At 37.7% G+C, this 8,401-nt stretch overlaps 1 non-coding gene across 1 annotated transcript; it reads left to right on the top strand.

Annotated features, from left to right (window-relative positions):
- Positions 1-4,007: 4,007 nt before the first annotated feature.
- LOC118744063 lies at positions 4,008-4,128 on the top strand. Its single transcript, XR_004993505.1, has one exon. It is a non-coding gene; the product is annotated as a U5 spliceosomal RNA (small nuclear RNA).
- The last annotated feature ends 4,273 nt before the right edge of the window (positions 4,129-8,401 follow it).

The following is an 8,401-nucleotide window of genomic DNA, read 5'->3' as shown; positions in this document are numbered from 1 at the left end:
AAAAAAAAAACGATGTGGAAAAAGAGCTCAAAAATCAGAAAATAAAACGAGCATTAAGTGATTATGGCAGAACAGTAAAAATGCTTACAGCTGCAAAGAAATCGGTGAAGCGATTTTGAAGATTTCTTAAAGGTGTCAAAACGCTTAATTGAATCATTCTTCGGTAGAAATTTTATAGTCCGAAAGCAAGTAGAAATGCTGTTGGCTTGAATCATTGGCTTGTTTGGAGTTCATTCCACTTTCAAGAAACTAGATTTTACTTACTGGATATTTACATGTGTTGTCTGGTACAGGGAAGGTGCTGTTTAACAACCCTGGGCCGCCGCCATCCTACAGGAATGCCGGAAGGTTCCAGTGCAGTATAAAAATCCTGGCGTGTGACGACGAATGGTCTGCGACTCAGTACAAAGGTGCGGTCGGCTGTTTAGGCGAGGGTGAGGGCTGCCGACTTCAAATTATGGTTGTTTTGGCCGTCGAGGTCTGGCTGCCGTCGAAACCAGAGGAGGAGCAGAATTCTGGATATTATCAGGCTCTTCAACTCAAAACAGGGGGCGCTAAAATTTGGGGCGAGCAGTAGGGCTACCCGTCAGGTGGTGCTTATGCTCAACAAGGTCCCTCCGCCGGCACTGGATAGAACAGACGGGGTCATACAATTCCGGTTTGATATTGTGAGGGTCACGGTCACCTGTATGCGGCACAACCCTGATTGCCGAGGTCCTGTTGGAGGTCGACGTGGCGATAAGTGAGGTTGAGCTGTAGGAGCAGCCTGATCAGACCTGACGATCCAATGGATGAATGTGCATCATACACATCCTCAGGTGGTACACAGAGGAGACTACACAGCGAACTCTTAACAGCAGAGGAGTCAGTCTGTAGAAGTCAAGATGGTGCGGATACAGCAAATAAACCTGCACTACAGTAAAGCAGCTTCAGTTGCATTAAAGCTTCGGTTTTCATCGGAATTGTCCTCGTTCAGGAGTCTTGGGGATGCAGCGACCTCAATGAAAAGGGTGAGCCACTTTTCAACCAATATCCTTTATCACCAAAAATCGACAGGAGTTACTAAAAGGTACTCTCTGGTCTCAGAGGACGTGGAAGAGTCGATGCAGAACTGGAGAGCTCTTCAGGAGCACTCGATTTCCGATCACTGGGTACACCGGAAAATTGAATGGAACTAGGGGAAGTGACAGACCGGTTTACCGACGCATGCTGCAAGTCGATAAACCAAGCTTGACCAGTTAAGAAGCGTAGAGGCAGGAGCAAACAATACTGGTGGAATCAGGAAGTTAAAGATCTGCGGAAGTTAAGCAGGAAGTCCGTCAATCCAGCAACGGCTTCCAAAAGTGAGCAACACTGGGAAGTGCAAAAGAGCCCTGAGAAAGGCGAAGATAACCCCTTGGACAGTTATCCTAGGTACATCAACGGGGCACGGGGGTATCAAGAAAAAGTTTTTGCCATCCAGGAGACCAATAAGGAACAAAGAGTCCTTTATCTTCTTTGACAGTCAATAGACTGGCGCTTACAAAATATGTTAGTGTTTGACCGAGCTTCTCCTTCAATTTGTAGCGTGCGGCTTGTTGTCACACAAAGTGGAGACCCCCCTATTTCACGCCGACTCCGAACGGCGATTGTATTTTTATGAGAAGCTGTTTTTCGAGGAAGAAATACACTTTCCATTGCCTAAAGAGGCGCGACCGCTATTACAAAAAACTTTTTCTTTTATTTTGTTTTTGTTGTTAGTCGGACTCTGAGATCGAGCTCAGGTCCTGCGGAATAGTAGTGCGCACTTCTAACCACTACATCATAGCGGCCGCCTGTCACACACAGTCACGCAAAGACAATACGAATTCCCTTATAGCGTAGACAGGTAGATCAAAATTGTCCCCTGACAGACGGCAGTAATTGGGATTAACAAGGTCATGCGTTTAGGTCTCACAGCCAGAAGAATTTTAATTTAATTTTTTTTTTCAATTCATTAAATTACTGCTTTTATTTATTTCTAATTGTGCTGTTAGGTAGTTGTTGCGGACTTGTTAATAAAGTTAAAGTCTACAATTTTTAATAAAATAAATAATGTGAAACAACATAAAATTAAGTAAAAAAAAGTTACAAAAAAATAAATAAAAATAAAAAAGCAAAACAGAATACAAAAATAAGAAAAGAACAATAAGAAAGTAAAATAACATATAAAAAAGATAAAAATTTAAAAAATAAAAACACAAAATTTTTGGCAATCCGCTTGAACCTAGGCCCTATGGAATTGTAGTACGTAGCTCTCACCATTCGCCTACCATAGACGCCAACTCACTTGCTTTGCTGTCATCGAAAATTTCCCTGATCCGCCTTAATCCGGATCAACTTCTGTTAGTTCCCGAGATAACTCCGAATTAACGCGTTGATCCAGATCAACGCTGCCCCGTCTGTCTATGCTTTTAGAATACAAGCATTTTTTTCGATAAAAAGCAGAAAAAACTGAAGCTTCATTGGCAAAGGGTGTGAGACAACGTCCTATCATTTCAGTATGTATGTAAGTAAACCCACTTATATTCAATGCACCAGCACAATCTTCCACAACAAGCGACTGGTTGGTGCCCATAACATACTTATCAGCGCTGCTAAGCGTCAAGTCAAGCAGCTAATTGAGTGTATTGAGTGCATATTTATACAAACATACATACATACATACACATGTGCAGACTAGTTCCGATACAAAGTTTGTATGGTGTGTTGTTGTTTGTGTAAACGCTCAATCAAATTTTGTTTTGACAGGTTGAGTACCATAAAAAATGGTCTGCTCGAATTTTCTACCAGCGCAAGTGGCATCGTATAACTTGCATCCCCTTTTTGTCGAAGGAATGCTGATTGACTCTGAGGGCACAAGTGGCAGAATTTTATTACTTAATAATAGAGATGAGGAAAGCAATGGCAGAGTGGAAGGGTTTCAGAGGCAATGTTGCGTTGCGCTCGGCGTGGTGGTGGTGAATCCCGCGGGAACGACGCTCGCAATCTCGGCGCGCTGTGAACAACTTGAAAAGTGTGAAAATTGAATTGCTTGTCGGAAATTTAAAAAACAGCAACCATGCAATGACAACAACACCAGCGATTACAAAGCGACAATATCAAATCGTAATAAAAAAAAGGGATAGTAGCGTAACAAATGTTATGACAATTAATTTTTAAAGATAAAAAGGCGGTGGGCGCTTTGACACACACACACACACACACATCAGCACACTTCTATGTGGCTGCAGTCAATGTTGGTGGTTGGTTGACCGCTGGGCCTGATTCTGCTGCTGTGCAGGATACACCAAAGTCAAAAGCAAATTTTGCTATAGCCAGAGACGTTCGGGCATCATGTGTTTGGATGAGCTAGTTGAGCTTAGCAGAGATTACCAGCCGACAAGCTGCTGATATGCAACTTTGCAAATCAGGTTGTGATAATTAATCATGTGGGATTATGCGCCACAGGAAAGCGACTCAATAACACTACATACAACAACAAGTTAAATAAATATGGCAAACAAAAAGGTAGCAGAAGTTTATTACTAAATGATGTGCGTTTATTTATTTTCATTTCGAATTTTTGTTTTCGGTTTGTTTATTATTGTCTGAAAGGATGTATGAACGGAAGACTTGGGTGTTAAATTTTATCGCTTGTATGGTGGTTGGTGGTGGAAAGCAGCGTGCTTCTTATGGAAGGTGTTGACAAGTGTAAGTGAGAATAATACGAAAATGATTTAATTATTTATTTATTTAATACACAACAGATGGGTGCACAAATTACATATTAATATGCATACTATAGTATGTACATGAATAAGCTGAAAAGTATTTATTTGTATTTATATACAGTAAAATATTGAGTGAGAAGCCATCACAGCGCTCGGTAAATTGCAGAGTCTAGCATGCGTCTGTATAATAGAAGCTATATGAACCTGTCCATTAGCGTAGAAGGATATTGTAATTTTAAACTACCTTTATCTTAGGTCACTGCAGAAGGAATAGGAGAACCTTAACTTTTCTTCAGTTGTCGAATAAATCTTTCGCCTTTTAATGAAGACTTCCGTAGAGAGGAGTAATGAACCGGTCTATAAAAAATTTTTGATAAAAATATTTCAGCGAAAGTTTCCTTCTAGACGGGATTGGAGTGGGGGCAGGATAGTCGAGGAGAATTTGACTGAAATTTATACTGACGGATCCAAAACGGACTTCGGTGTGGGAAGGGGGGGTATTCTCTGAGACGTTGAATGCCTCTCTCCTGTTCCAACTAACGAACTTTGCTAGCATCTTCCAAGGAGAAGTGCTGGGAGCATTAGAGAGTAAATGCGAAGGAGTACGGAAATCATACATTTTGCTCAGTTAACCAAGCGGCGCTTCTGGCACTTATCCCACCGCATTAAGTTCGACTACCGTGTCAATAGACATAGGAAAATACATGGAAATGAGAGAGCATATGAAATGGCTAAGACTGGAGCATATCTTGATAAGCTGTACACTCGGACTTATCGAAAGGGCACTGTACTTGCAATTTGCACGTGTGGCTGATACACATTGGAAAAACCTTCATACCTGCCAAACTGTGAGGAATATATGGCCGCATTATGACGACCCAAATACAGAATAACTTCTAAAGTTGTCGAGAAAAGATACAGTCAGGTTGACTATCTAGCCAAAAATGGTTCTACTGTACAACCCATGGTATCGCAGGTGCAATCTAGAGGGAAGTAAGGAAACGGTCCTAAAATATCTTCGCGAGCGCCCAGTATTGGCTCGCATAAGGCATGACACTCTAGGGAGATACTTCATTCAGAATCTTTACGGAGATTTCTAACTGCTCAATTACTAACATAAATAGATTCATCGACAAATTCAAGAGGTTTGACGAAACTATCATGAAATCAGATAATACCAGAGAACGTGGAGAAAGTGTATTAAAATGGTGCTCTCAGCCCTCAAACAAAATCCAATTAACTAGCCAATTTTTACACATAATATCCACTGTGAGAGCTTCGAAATTAGCGGATATTTCTCTATAAGAATACAAAAGAATGATATAAAAATTATCCCCCGAATTTTTAACCTCTATATGACCCTTTTAAACGACTTCCAGAGGTCATTGACATTCACTGAACGTGAAATTGCTTGGCTTAAAAAATGATATCATGCGAACTAAGGGTTTTGATCCAGATGTAGACGTAATGGAGTCATAAGGATCAAAACTGGTAGATCAACTGAGATGCTCCCCGTCGATTTCCATTTATGGCAACTGTAAAACGAAACGACTGCCTCATGGTAGCTGGGATAACTCTTTAGTTTCCATGAATGCCGCGAAGTTGACTACATAAAGTCCCAACGTCGATTTTGTAGACCTTTTTTAAAGTGCATTTTAAGAGTTTCCTTCTGGTATTCTGGTTATCTTCACATAAACATGTAAATATCTTCTTTTTTTATCATTTACAAAGCATGCAAAATCGAAAATTGTGTGTACTATGTCCGTATGTAGTTATGTATGTATGTATGTATATAAATATGTAAGTATTTGAACTGTATAAATATTTGTCCATAAAAAGAAAATTTGACTTTTTGCCACGCGGCAAAAAATATGATACCAAAGAAGGATGAACAATAAAATAAATTGCTTGTTTTGATTTCCGTTGTAGTCCTTCATAACTCACTCATACAAGCAACTTTGTGTGTGTGTTTTTTTTTTGTGCAGATGAGTGAAACAATAAGAACATTTTATGGATTATGATATAGCTATTATGACAATTGGCAAAGGCAAAAGATACAAACAGTTGCGACAAAGGGCAGCAAAAAAGTCATAGAAAAGAGAGACCGAATACGTTGTTTCTGCTAATATATTTACTGGCAGACAATTGGGACAACAAATGAAAAATCGATTGTAATTAAGATTGCAAAATCCATAGAGAACGCATGGGAAGTAAATAGAAAAGGCCAATACACAGCAGGCGTTGGTGTACAGTGAGACTTTTCCGAAGAGCAAAAAGAAAAATGTCCACGTCTTTTAATTATTCATAAAGGCATACTTTCAGCCCTTACAAATATTTAATTTACGAGTTAAAATAACGATTAAATTAAAATTAATTATATTAGATTTGTTTAAATTTAGTTTAATTAGATTAAGTTAAATATAATAAAATAATACACACTTATAATACAATTTTAACTTGAAATTTAGAAGAAAAGAAACTTAAAGAGTGGCCACCTGTTTGAAAATTGCAGTTTAAGCAAATTCATAAGATAAATTAAATTTTGCAATATGGCTGTCAAAAGAACGAGGTTTAAGAAGCCTCACAAGACGAAAAAATTAATGTTTAAGGCTGCCACCTTTTGAAAATTTTAATTTTATTGATAAGATAAATTAAATATTACAATATGTGTATCAAACTAAAGAGGTTTAGGAAGGTTTACTGCCGAAAATAAATGAAATATTACAATACTGGTGTTAAACTTAAGAAGTTTAAGAAAGTTTACTGTCCAGCATATTTTTTGAAGTTCAATTCAGTTAAATTTATTTAAAAAGTTTAATTCAGTTAAATTGAAAAGATAAGGAAAATATCTAATTAGTACACCTTTGAAGAAAGAAAAGAGAAGAAAAAGAAAGAAAGATTATAAAGAGAGAGAGAAAGAAAAAGAAAGAAAGATTATAAATTATAAATTGAATTTTCATAAGAAAGCGGATATTCTACCTACTTTCTAAATACCTTCGAAAATATTAACTAATGCCCACATTTATAAAAAGAAAAGAATGCTTCATAAATCAAACATTTGTTAGAAAATCTCCCCTCCTAAAGCTCTACATAAAGTTTTTATGAATGAGGCCATACGAGTTTTGGGTGGGAGTAACAACACAAACACGATTTTAAGGCGCCGAGTGTTCATTTGCTAGTATTGAATAAAACTATGTACAACAAAAAATAAATTCAGATAAAACAATAAAAAAAATTTCCCAACATTTTTGGCTTTAACTAAATATACATACCGGAATGAGCAGTGAGCGAAAAACGAGTTATACTTATAAATGGGAAGCAAGCCAGACAACGAACCCTAAACTAACCTATAAGGACATCGAAAGGCGAACTCTCTGTGAGAAGCATTAAAATATTACGGGACAGCCATGATCATGCTTCGCTTTTACAGAGCAAAAACCAGATGACATTTGTTAGAACATTTGCGGCCAAAACACGCAGTCTCCATTAAAACTGTTAAAAATTATCGAAAAAAAATTAAAATCAAAAAATAACGATCAAATTTTACCGAACAAATAAAAATCCTAATTTAACGAATATTCTTGCTTGAAATATATATCGATTTTGAGTGAATTAGCTTCAGTAGTTACTGAGCTATCTAGGTGAACGTTCTCATTGCCCGATTTCAAAAAATTTCGACAGGTTTCTTAGTTATACTATAAGCAATATTCGTACCGAGTTTGGTGAAAGTTGATGAAGCGACTACTCTGATACAGTATTGTATCATAAGCATAATCTACTAAGTTTTAATCATTTTGGATGTAGTGTCTACGAAAATATCATAGTTTTTGCATTTTTCAAAAATGCCAGGATGGAAAGTGGGCGTGGTGACCGTTCGATTTCGCCCATTTTCGAGACTAACGCACCCTGGTTAAACGGAAATTTACATTTGAGATATCTCAACTTTTGATTGAGTTATCGTGAACACATACATGCAGACGGACATGCAGATATGTCTTAATCGGCTTCTCTCTTCATTCTTTGCATTTTGACGTTTATATGTCTATATCTTACTCGATTTCCTTAGGTTGTTATAAGCAAGTGCGCTTAGGTATACAAATTGGTTAGAATAGGTTGGTTTTTCGGCTTACTTCGGTATCATCTCCACCGGTCTTAGCGCATCGACTTGGGTGGCATCGACTACCACTTAGGTCTAGAAACAAGTACATAGTCTGTTGAATAGGTCCAGTGATCCCCAAAATATCACAGCTATAACTTTTATCGCTTAGACTATATTCTTTTTCCACTTTTCCAAAACCACTAGTGACTTCAGGGTCAAGTGAAATGGCCACCATTCAACTAAATTTGAACAAAGAAACACCGCAACATTTGAAGATTTCGATTCTTAGCTCATGATCAGTTGAATTTATCTCGTATTTTACCAGTTGCGTCACACTGTGCAGTGTGGTATACAAACCTACGGGATAGTAGTAAGAATCGAAGGCAAACTAATTAATAGGCAATAATCGATTTGTCTGTGTGCACAATGAACGAACTGTGATTTTAAACAATTAGTTGTTTGAATTCCTTAATTTTGTGATTTGTAAATATCTTTAAACATTAGACGCTGTGAGCCACACAAGCTAACGGGTGATTTTTTAAGAGCTTGATACCTTTTTTTTAAAAAAAAA

This window comes from Rhagoletis pomonella, unplaced genomic scaffold (assembly GCF_013731165.1).
Source record: "Rhagoletis pomonella isolate Grant_MI unplaced genomic scaffold, Rhpom_1.0 Rhpom_scaffold_00007, whole genome shotgun sequence".
In the NCBI taxonomy this organism is placed as follows: Eukaryota; Metazoa; Arthropoda; class Insecta; order Diptera; family Tephritidae; genus Rhagoletis; species Rhagoletis pomonella.
Note: the sequence above shows the minus strand (reverse complement) of the source record. Positions and strands in the feature narration are given on the sequence as shown.